The sequence below is a fragment of the Callospermophilus lateralis genome, unplaced genomic scaffold (genome assembly GCF_048772815.1).
Source record: "Callospermophilus lateralis isolate mCalLat2 unplaced genomic scaffold, mCalLat2.hap1 Scaffold_52, whole genome shotgun sequence".
Lineage (NCBI taxonomy): Eukaryota > Metazoa > Chordata > Mammalia > Rodentia > Sciuridae > Callospermophilus > Callospermophilus lateralis.
In genome coordinates this window covers 3842988-3853242 of record NW_027514454.1, presented here as the reverse complement: position 1 = coordinate 3853242, position 10255 = coordinate 3842988, and the positions used below count along the sequence as shown (strand labels likewise).

At 43.9% G+C, this 10255-nt stretch overlaps 1 pseudogene; it reads right to left on the bottom strand.

Annotated features, from left to right (window-relative positions):
• Nucleotides 1-7363: 7363 nt before the first annotated feature.
• On the bottom strand, nt 7364-9331 carry LOC143390263 (transcription factor GATA-6 pseudogene; annotated as a pseudogene).
• Between the last annotated feature and the right edge of the window lie 924 nt (nt 9332-10255).

Below are 10255 nucleotides of genomic sequence, written 5' to 3'. Positions count from 1 at the left end.
CTATCACCTGGAGAAGCTTGGAGAATCCTGGGTTTTGGATTACAGTATCTGGGTACGTGAAAAAAAAAAAAAAAGAGCCAGCCAAAGATGGTCAGTTTTGCTCAGAACTCACCATTTTTTTTTAATGTGTCAGAATGCAGCCTCCTCATTACAAAGCATATGAATACTTTTTGAGAGACTAGCCCCTGAAGTTTTATGTAAATGCTTCCAATATTTAAATGTTTGCTACTAATAAGTAGTATACATGGATGGTGGTGGCGACTATTAGTTTCTGTGGTCAGCATATAGTCCACTGGTGGCCAGGCTTGGCTTCTGCTCTAGGTGGGGGTCCTGAGATCCACTCTGGACATCTCATGGGTCTCCCTTCTCTTTGCTTTCCTTGCCCTCCCCCAGGATCAAGACTGTACATCTCAGGGGAGGAAAGTTGATCTGAGCCTTTGAGCCCCAGCCATTAGACGCTGCAAACTGGGTCTTAGGAGACTTGCTGCCTTCCAAATGATTCCTTCATTAGGAGTCATCTTAGATTGGAGCAGGGTGATTGCATGCGGCCGTTTTGCCATTGAGCTGATTGTAAGTGCAGCTGCAGGAGCCAGCTCCCTGATTAGAACTGAGATTCTGAAGCCAGATGAATTAATAATGAGGTGATGGGCAACAGGAGAGACTGACAATGCTCTTGTTTACATTAAAAGAAGTTGTAGGTGCTTTCACTTTAAAAAAAGAGATTATTTCCCTGAACTTTAAAGCACTAATTGGCGCCTGCAGTAATTAAGCTTATTTTTCCAGAGTTCGACACTTCAGGAGAATCTTTTTCCTAAGCACCGTTCTTTATAGTTTGCACAGGATTAAAAGGTAAGACTTCTAGGTCATGTAGATTATAAAACAGGAGAGGAAAGAGAGCAGGCAGGAGTTATTGGATATTATCTTCAGAGCTATCACTTAGGAGCCTAAGAAAAATTATATTCAAAATGAATTTTTTCCCCCTCTAATTCCAGGAAAACACCAAAATTCAAACCACTAAGGCTGGTGTTATTTAAGAAGCTATTATCCCTGATTAAACCTAAGCACAACAAAAGAGCTATCCACTTTTTATTCAGAAATGAGAGATAAACTATAGTTATAAGTTGTAGTTGTAAGGCTAACATTTTGCCAAATTTTGTGGTGGTAGCAAAACCCGTATTTATTTTAAATTGCTTGCATTTTCACTCCCCCAGCCTGACTGAGCTAATTAGAACCCACAGGGAATTATGTGTGTAATGGTGGGAACTGTGGAAGTATAAATATGCATTGCAATTAGCTCCTGCTCTTTTTGTGTGTGTGATGCAATCTTGGAGCTCATAGGCTTGCAAAAGGCTTGGAACAATAGGAACCATTGATACTCAAGCTGCTAGGGGAGTCCATAATTATGTTATAATATCTCGCCAGCCTCTTGCAGGCATGAAGGTAGAATGGAATATGAGTAAATAAAACCCAGCAATTTTCTCCATCCATAATTCTTTATATCAATAGCATATTTTCTCTGTTCTCTCTCCTTTTTTTTCTCAAAGAAGATAGAAACTTACTTGCTTGAACATTTTATGTACTATCAAAGGACTTCATCTCCATGGGAATAAATTGGATTTGCAATTAGTTAAATGAAAGGTTTTCTTGGTGTTATTACAAATGGAAAAACACTATTCTACAATGCCCTCTGTCTATCATAGGCATATTTCCTTGACTTTGCTTGCTACTGTTATGCAAGTTCATACCAGGAGACACTTGAATTATGTCATTATTCTTTACTTTGTTAGGACTGTACCCAGGCTAGTCTGATTTCACAGGCCTGTGACCATTATAGTCTCACCAGCAATCTACAATATAAAGAGGAACAATAAAAAAATTTCACTGATAATTTTTCTTTACTTATAATGACATTAAATAACAAAAGGTACTGACAGGTAAAGAGAGAGATCATAGAACACAGGAAAAAGCTTTATATTTTAGTACTTTACCATGATTTCTCCTCCCCCCCCACACTGGCTTTGGAACAAGGGGCTCCAAATTTGCATGCTGCACTGGGTCCCATAAATTATGTAGCTTGCTTTGTGCCCAGGTACAAATAAAAGGAATTCAGAGATTCATTCAGTCATTCAACAACCATTTACTGAGTTTCTACTCTACTCTGTGTACACCCTGAGCCAGAAGCAGGAGATACAAAAAAAGAAAGGAGTAGGTAGTGGGTGTTGGACTTAGTACCTTGCTATGAGACAAATACCTGTGGTCAATTCTTGGGTCTTTGGGAATCATGGGTCCAAATCAGGGAGCAAGACGTGAATTCCCAGTTATGTTTGGTGTTGAAAGGAGTTAGGAAAGAATGCTGTTTCTGATTGAGCCCGAGTATTTGATTTTGTAAGATACTATATTATTTAAAACAAAAAAAACACTTATATTTGTTGAGAACACTTAAAGTATATTCTTGTCACCGTGTGTCTGTAAGACACTTTAGAGACACTTCATTAACATGAGAACGAATAATTAGCAGTAGCATTGCAGACGTTGGAGTCTTCCTCCTTCTTCACCCCTATCATTAGGTATGAGGTCCCTCCAGCAGTTATCTTTATTCAGATGTGAGATAGTGTGTGTATCCTGGTAGTGGGCATCAAAACTGGGACTAAAACCCACATCATCAGATTCAAATTCTGTTCCACTCCATCCAGTCTTTGACAACTATTCCTTCTGTCCAGTAACTGGTATTAGGGAACTGAGAAGAGAGACTGTATTTTGCAGAACACTTTATTTTTCATTTCATCGCAAAGCTTACATAAGGATTATTTTAAAGAGCAAATTCTACTCATACATTCAAATAATAACTTTCTTAACGAAAACACAACTTCTCGTTTGACACTTTGGTCCTGACTAAGAGTCCCTGTGGCCTGAGCTGCCCTGTGGTGTGGAGTTAGCATAGGCTTTGTGCTCAGGCCCTGGATGGAATCTGAGTCCTTTTTTGCAGAGCCATGTGACTTTGCAACTGTCATGAGCCTCCTTGAGCCTCAGCTTTCTCATCTATAGAATAGAAATGGTGATCTGCTCCACAGTGATATCAGAGAAAGGTTTAATGACACAAAATTGTAGAGCCCCAGCATATACTGGGTGCTCAGTGAATGCTACTTCCTTCTCTTGAAAGATAAAACATATTTTTTTTCCCTATCTGTTTACCATTTCTTAAAAGTTTTTACCATGTGAAATGGATTCCTTGATACCAATGGGCTATTTTATCTGTTTTTGATACTGGAGAAATATATGTTCTTTCAGACAATTATTACATCCATAAACAGAGATAAAGATGGCTTTTCAAATTCAATATTGTATTTCTTTATTCATTTTCTATTACAAAAGTAAAATCCAAGAATACTAAAAATTTTGAGGGGAGGCATTGGAGTCATAGAGCTGAATGGTTTTAATGTTGTAAGGCCCTTTAGAGATTATTGCAATAGCTTATGTGTATCGAGGGCTTTACTCTGGGCTGGGCAACTATTCTGAGTACTTTATGAGTTTGGTGAAATCCCACAAGAAGTCTTTGAGGGAAGTCTGTGATTGTATGTCACAGGTAAGGAAAATGAAGCATAAAGTTAAGTAATTTATCCAAGGTCACCTTGGCTGGCCCAGTACCACCCCCTAACCATTATGCTAACCGACCTTAATTATAATGCTTTCCATATTCCTAAATTTTCCAAGGAGACCCACAAAGAATTTCCCAGGATCATCTAGCAACTTGAATGCAGGGTTGGAACTAGGGTTCAGGATCCCGACTCCCTGTCCCAAGGCTCACTCCACTGCATCCAGAATTACTGGCAGGACAGGCTCACAAGAGGCTCAAGCTGAGAATGATTTGAGCTAGATAATAATATTTCTATTCCTGTGTCTTTCATTAAAGATGCATGATTTTTGTAATTCTTTCCTTTAACAGTAATTGCTATGTTTTGTCTTTCAGGAACCTGGGCAGGAGGAGATAAGCCAACACATCTGCCTGTTGAGTCTAAAGTTAAAAATAATTTTAAGGAACATGAGGGTACTTCAGAAACATCAGTGGTGTGACATTTTAAGTCATGTTTTTTTATATTACTTATACTACAAGGAACTACCTGTGGGTGGAATGGAAAAGAGGGCAGAAGGAGATGAGCCAAATGTTGTCCACTAGTTTCATGGAAAATAACTGGGTTGTTATTCTGTGAAGGTAGGTGCAGATGAAATTTGGAGGTTAACCCAAATTAGTCAACTGACTGTACTCTCACTTTTCCAGAAGGAATTTGGTATATTTGCAATGAGATTAGTAAACCAGTTTGATAATCTATAATGCAGCATGTGAGAATAAAGAGAAAGAATAAATGCCTGATAAAAGGGTCAGCACTGTCACTGTGATTGAGCAAAACCTTGTGTTTGAATCTTCTGGGCATTGTGACAAGAGGGAGACATTCTAGGTAACCAAAAAGGAGGGAACATAGCAATGCAGCTTAGGGGAAGCAAAATTTCTTTGAAAAAGAATTCAAAGAGTGGTGTCTCTGAAATAGCTTGGTATAGAGAATACCAACCAGATGCAGAACAGACCCTGTATTAGCAAGGTTTTTCCCAAGAAAGAGCCATAGATGTTAATCTCATCTCTAATCCTCTCACAGCCACACCCAGAGAATATTTAACTAAATATCTGGGTACCTTATGGCCCAGAAAAGTTGACAATACAATTAACACAAACCTCTTCTTTTTTTTTTTTGAACACAGTCTGCATTTCTCTGACTAATGGCACAGATAAGAATCAGGATCCTATACTAGTGTAGAATCTATATTGTTTCAATAGTTTTTATTTATAATTTACTTATATTAAATAGTCAATGAGGGAAAACAAGACTATATGAGTGAATATGAAAATGTGGAGCAAGGGGTTATGAATGGCAATTGTAATCTTCCATCAGCCTCAGGCCTCAAACTTCTGCACTGTAATTTGATTGCACAACACTCAGGCAAATCTCTCAGAAAGAAGCTGTAAATGTAACTTTGTTGTGTTGACTTGCCTTGATAAAACAGCATACGTTTGCATTAAACTCATTTGAAAGCTATGAGAAACAGTAGGAAATATTTGTTTCAAAGTTAAATCAGTGGTGACATTGGTTCATGTTTGACTTAAAAGAGTCAGAAAAAAAGCATTATGGACTTACAAGCTATAGAGAGACTCCACATTGTTACCCCTCATTGGGCAACTTTCATGGTTGGATCTGGGTCTGAAGAGATGAGCCAGATCAGCTCCATGTTTGATGAACGTGTCGGCTGCTGTAGCTATGTATTGCCTCTGATATGATTGATTATGTATTCACAGGTCTGGAATTTTGTTTTCAAAGGATAATGTAAAACTATACACTTTCTGGTTAATAACATATTTACTATTATTACTAGTAAACATTCAAGTACTACTACTTAAAATGTGCCATGTACTTTCTTGAGTGGTTTTCCTATCTATCTATCCATCTATCTATCAATCATCTGTGACTACTATAACATGTAAGAGGTACCATAAATTTAGTGACTTAAACAGCAAACATTTATTTTCTCACAGTTCTGGAGGCAGGAAGTTCTGGAGGCAGGAAGTTCTGGAGGCAGGAAGTTCTGGAGGCAGGAAGTTCTGGAGGCAGGAAGTCTGACATGAAGAAGTCAACAACAGGCCCTTTATATTTTGAGGGCCATAGAAGAAGGATTTGTTTCAGGTCTCTCTCCTCTCTCATCTTCTTAGAGAGGGTATCTTCTTTCTGTGTCTCCAATTTGTCTTCCCTCTGAACATATTTGGGTTCAAATATCTTCTTAAGGACAGCAGTCAGTGAAGTAGAGCCCATGCTAATTATCTCATTTTACCTTGATTACCTCTAAAGAGACTGTGTCTCCAAATAGGGTCACATTCTGAGGTATTGGGTTAGGAAATTAACATAAGAATTTTTTGAGAACACGCCAATCCATAACTCTACATATTGTAATGTGTGTATGTGTGTGTGCATAAAATGTTTAGTATCATACAAATATGTGTTTGTGCTTATGTGCATATTTATACATATATATGTGTATACACACATAAATTCATTTATCATTGAAATAAGCTTTTAAAATAGGTCCTGTGATTTCCCTCTGTTAAATACAAGGAAACTGAGGCACAGAAGGGTTGAAGAATGTGTGCAGTGCTCACAGCTATCATGTTTTGAAGCTGATATTTGACCCTGGAAAAATAGGCTCCTGAGATGGTAGCAAGGTCCATACAGTACCAAAATTTGCCTGGAGGCTCAAATAATGCATCCATAGAATGCAAAGGGCTATACCTATGGAATTATTCGATTGAGTTTTTTTTTTTATTTTTATTTTATTTTTTACAGGACAAAAACAATACCCTTTTATTTTTTTAAAAAACTCTGGTGAAATAGTTTTCAATATGACATCCCATTTTTAAAAAAAAATTAATGTAAACCAACCTGTGGGTTAGTCACACTATACAGACTTCATCAGAGTGTTTACAGATGCCTAGAATATTTACAAATGCTATTTGTTAGGTAGTAAAGTTTTGTTGCAATTTTTTCCAGCACGTATTCCACAGTAAAAGAAAGGGTGTATGTTGGTGTTCTTGTATAAAAATTCTTAACAAATGGAGAAAGGCAAATTTTCCTGAGAGAAGATTTGTTCTTGAAATAGTTTTTCTATTGGGAATATAGAAATGGGATGTGGATGTACAAGAAGCATAAGAATGTCTAAGTTAACATTTTTCTTTTAAATTATTTTAAGTACCATTAAGTTAAAATGTTTACATTCATTATAAAAATGCTGTTAAATCTTATGCAAATGATTTAACACTGATTGCTGCAACGCAAATTGCACTTTTTAAAAAAATTATTGTATACATGGAAGAAAAATATCTTGTTTGCTACCCTGTTTACAAATTCCAACTGACCTCAGATCAGTCACACAAGATGAACTTCGAGAAATGTCAGTCACAGTGTACATTAGAGTTTACTATGCAGTCTTGCAAATTGAGGAATTTTGACAAAGAGTTCCAGGAACCCACTCAGCCTCCAGGATGTGTACCAAATGGCCTCCAATGATCTTTTCCATGAACATTTGTGAAATCTGCATGTGGAACGGGTATGAATAAATTCTGGAATAACCAAAATCGATTAGAAGAAACACATTTGGGGCAATGCACGTAAAACCTTGTTTTCAAGACTCTGTCCATCTTCCTTAGCAGGCAAGGCCCTGGCCCAAGTCTCAGTTTTTGCAAGCTATGCAGGATTTGACCCAAAGAAAGGCTGGCTGGAGGTGGCCCTGGCTAGATGAAGCAGTCCATATTCCTGCTGCACCAGCCCTTCCCCGGAAGAGTCGCATCTTCTATTCTTTTAGCAAGCTTCATGGGAAATATATCTCTTTCAAAACAAAGGCACAGAAATCACACATTGGAGGAATGTTCTGTCTGCATCGTTGCCACCATCTGGGCTGCTGGACAAAAATCAGACATAAGAGATGCAAGGACTTCGGTGGAGCCCTCCCTGCCTCTTGGCAGGAGGGGCTCAGGCCAGGGCCAGAGCACACCAGGAATCCTGTCGCACTGAGGATGTGACTTCGGCCGGCGAGGCCAGACTGACGCCTATGTAGAGCCCATCTTGACCTGAATATTTGAGCTCGCTGTTCTCAGGGTTGGTGCCCTCTCCTGCACCAGACATCACTGGGGCACCCGCCCCTGAGGCTGTTGGTTGTGTTGGAGGGGAAGTATTTTTGCTGCAATCGTCTGAGTTAGAAGAGGTGGAAGTTGGAATCATGGGAACAGAAGTATTACTATTACCAGAGCAAGTCTTTGACTTATTTATGTTTTTAGGTTTTCGTTTCCTGGTTTGAATCCCCTCATTTTTCATAGCAAGTGGTTGAGGCACCCCGTGGAGTTTCATGTAGAGTCCACAAGCGTTGCACACAGGTTCACCCTCAGCATTTCTGCGCCATAAGGTGGTGGTTGTGGTGTGACAGTTGGCACAGGACAGCCCCAACCGCCGTGATGAAGGCACGAGCTTCTGAGGGGCCGGCTGAGGCCGTTCATCTTGCTGTAGAGGCCGCAGGCGTTGCACAGGTAGTGGCCGGTGCCGTCCCGCCGCCACAGCGGCGTCTGGATGGAGCCGCAGTTCACACACTCGCGGCTATCGGGCAGGTCCTCCAGCAGGTCTCTACTGGGGCCCCGAGGCACCGGGAGCGGAGCTCCCGCGCGGCTCTGCAGGCTGTGCAGCACCGGAGTCTCAAAGGGTCTAGCCGGCCAGGCAGGCGTCAATGGCGCTCCCATGTAGGGCGAGTAAGGACTCGGATGGTGGTGGTGGTGATGGTGGTACGTCCAGTTCAGCGGCCGTGCCGCCGTCAGCGAGCTGTACTGGTGCTCCCGGCCGCCCATGGCTGCCAGGCTGCCCCCGCCGTCGCCGCTCACGCTGCCCGCGCCCCCGCTGCCCGCTGCAGTGTAGCCCCCAGGCTCCCGCGCTGCGCCATTGGCCATGGGAGGGCTTGGCGAGTAGGGGAAGCGCGCAGAGGCATGCGCGGAGGCGGAGCCGGCGCTGCCAGGGCCCCCGGCCCCACCGCCGGCCGCGCCGCCTCCGCTGCCTTATGGGGGACTGTCGGCTGAGGCCTGGGGCCAGCCAGGGTGCGCCCCCGCGCTACCCGCGTGGTTGGAGGGCCCGCTGCCCTCCCCTTGCAGGTACGGCAGGCCTGGCAGCATGGAACCCACGCGGGTGGTGGGCACGTAGACTGGGGAACTGGTTGCCGCCGCGGCTGCAGCTGCAGCTGCTGCAGAATGTACGAAGCCCCCGGGCGCGCCATCGTAAGCGGCCGGTCCCTGGCTGGAGAGGGCGGCGAGGGTCTGGTACATCTCCTCGGGCTGCTCGGGTGTAAAGGGGCTCAGCTTGGCGCCACGGCTGGACCACAGCAACTTGCTGGCGGTTGCGGCCTGGTCGAGGTCAGTGAAGAGCAACAGGTCCTCCCAGCTCGACAAGGCACTCCCGGGGCCCGCGACCCCGGGAGCCGAAGGTCCGTGGGGAGCCCCGAAAGGGTGCGAGGCGTAGGGGCTGAGCAGCAACGAGCGGGCCGGAGGTCCCGCCACCGCCTGTGTGTCGAGTTGTGGCGTCCTGCAGTTGCTGGCGCCGCCGGGGCCACGATCCCCGCCCCGGGAGCGGGAGGACGAGGACGAGGAAGAGATGGGGGAAGGCGGCGTGGAGAGGTCCCGCGATTGAAAGGCCCCGGAGTCGCCCGCGTCCGCGGCTCCAAAGCGCTTCGGCAGACACCAGCCGCCGTCAGTCAAGGCCATCCACGATCTGGCGCTGCTTCTAGCTAGCTTTTAGCTCCTAGGGCGAGCGCTGAGCATGGAGAACGGCCGCGGCAGAGGGTGCTCCCGGGCTCGGAGAGAGGCCGAGGGCGCCGGTGAGAGAGCACGAGTCCGGGGTCTGCGCGGCGCTGCTGGTGAATAAAAAGGAGAGAGGAGGCGCCTCTTACTGCTCTGCCGGAAAACTGCAGCCTGCGCTCCTGATTGGACTCACCGAGCCCTAAACAAACAGCGCTCGCCAAAGGGTGCCAGGCTGTGGGTCGGAACTGCGCTCTCGATTGAGTTTTTAGAAAGCAGGTTTCCAGATTGTGAAAAGATGTAGAAATGGTTATCTGGAAGAAAAATTTGCAGCATTTTAGAATAAAGACTTGGTTTAGAAAATTGCATTTATTTGGGATTACTTGAAGTGGACTAAGGCCGACTCAAGCAGCAGCTCACAGGCCTCTGCACTGACCTCTGCCTTGCTTACCTGCTATGCCATGACCTGTGTGCCCAGGGTCGACTGGCTTTCTTGTACTTGCCCAATCCTGAGCATCCCTGATAGTGAGTGAAACCCAGTGAAGAGTTGTTGCTGACCCTAAGTGTGAGGACCCTATATGGGACATGGAGGGTGGGGTGGGGACCTGGGGGGAGAGAAGTGTGGTCTTCACCTGATCCAGGTGTGGGATCACAGACAGAGGTTTGCTCATCTGTCCTCTTTTTTTTTCATCAAGTTGCTGAGGCTGGCTTTGAACTCACAATCCTGATGTCCTTTTGAAGGAAGAACCACCTTGATCAGGTGAAGACCACACTTCTAATGAAGTCCTGTCTCAAAATAAAAAAAATATAAAGCACCCCTGGGTTCAATCCCCCCCCACACACAAAAAAAGCCATAGCAGAAAGAGGAAGTTACTAAGGATCAGTTATTTT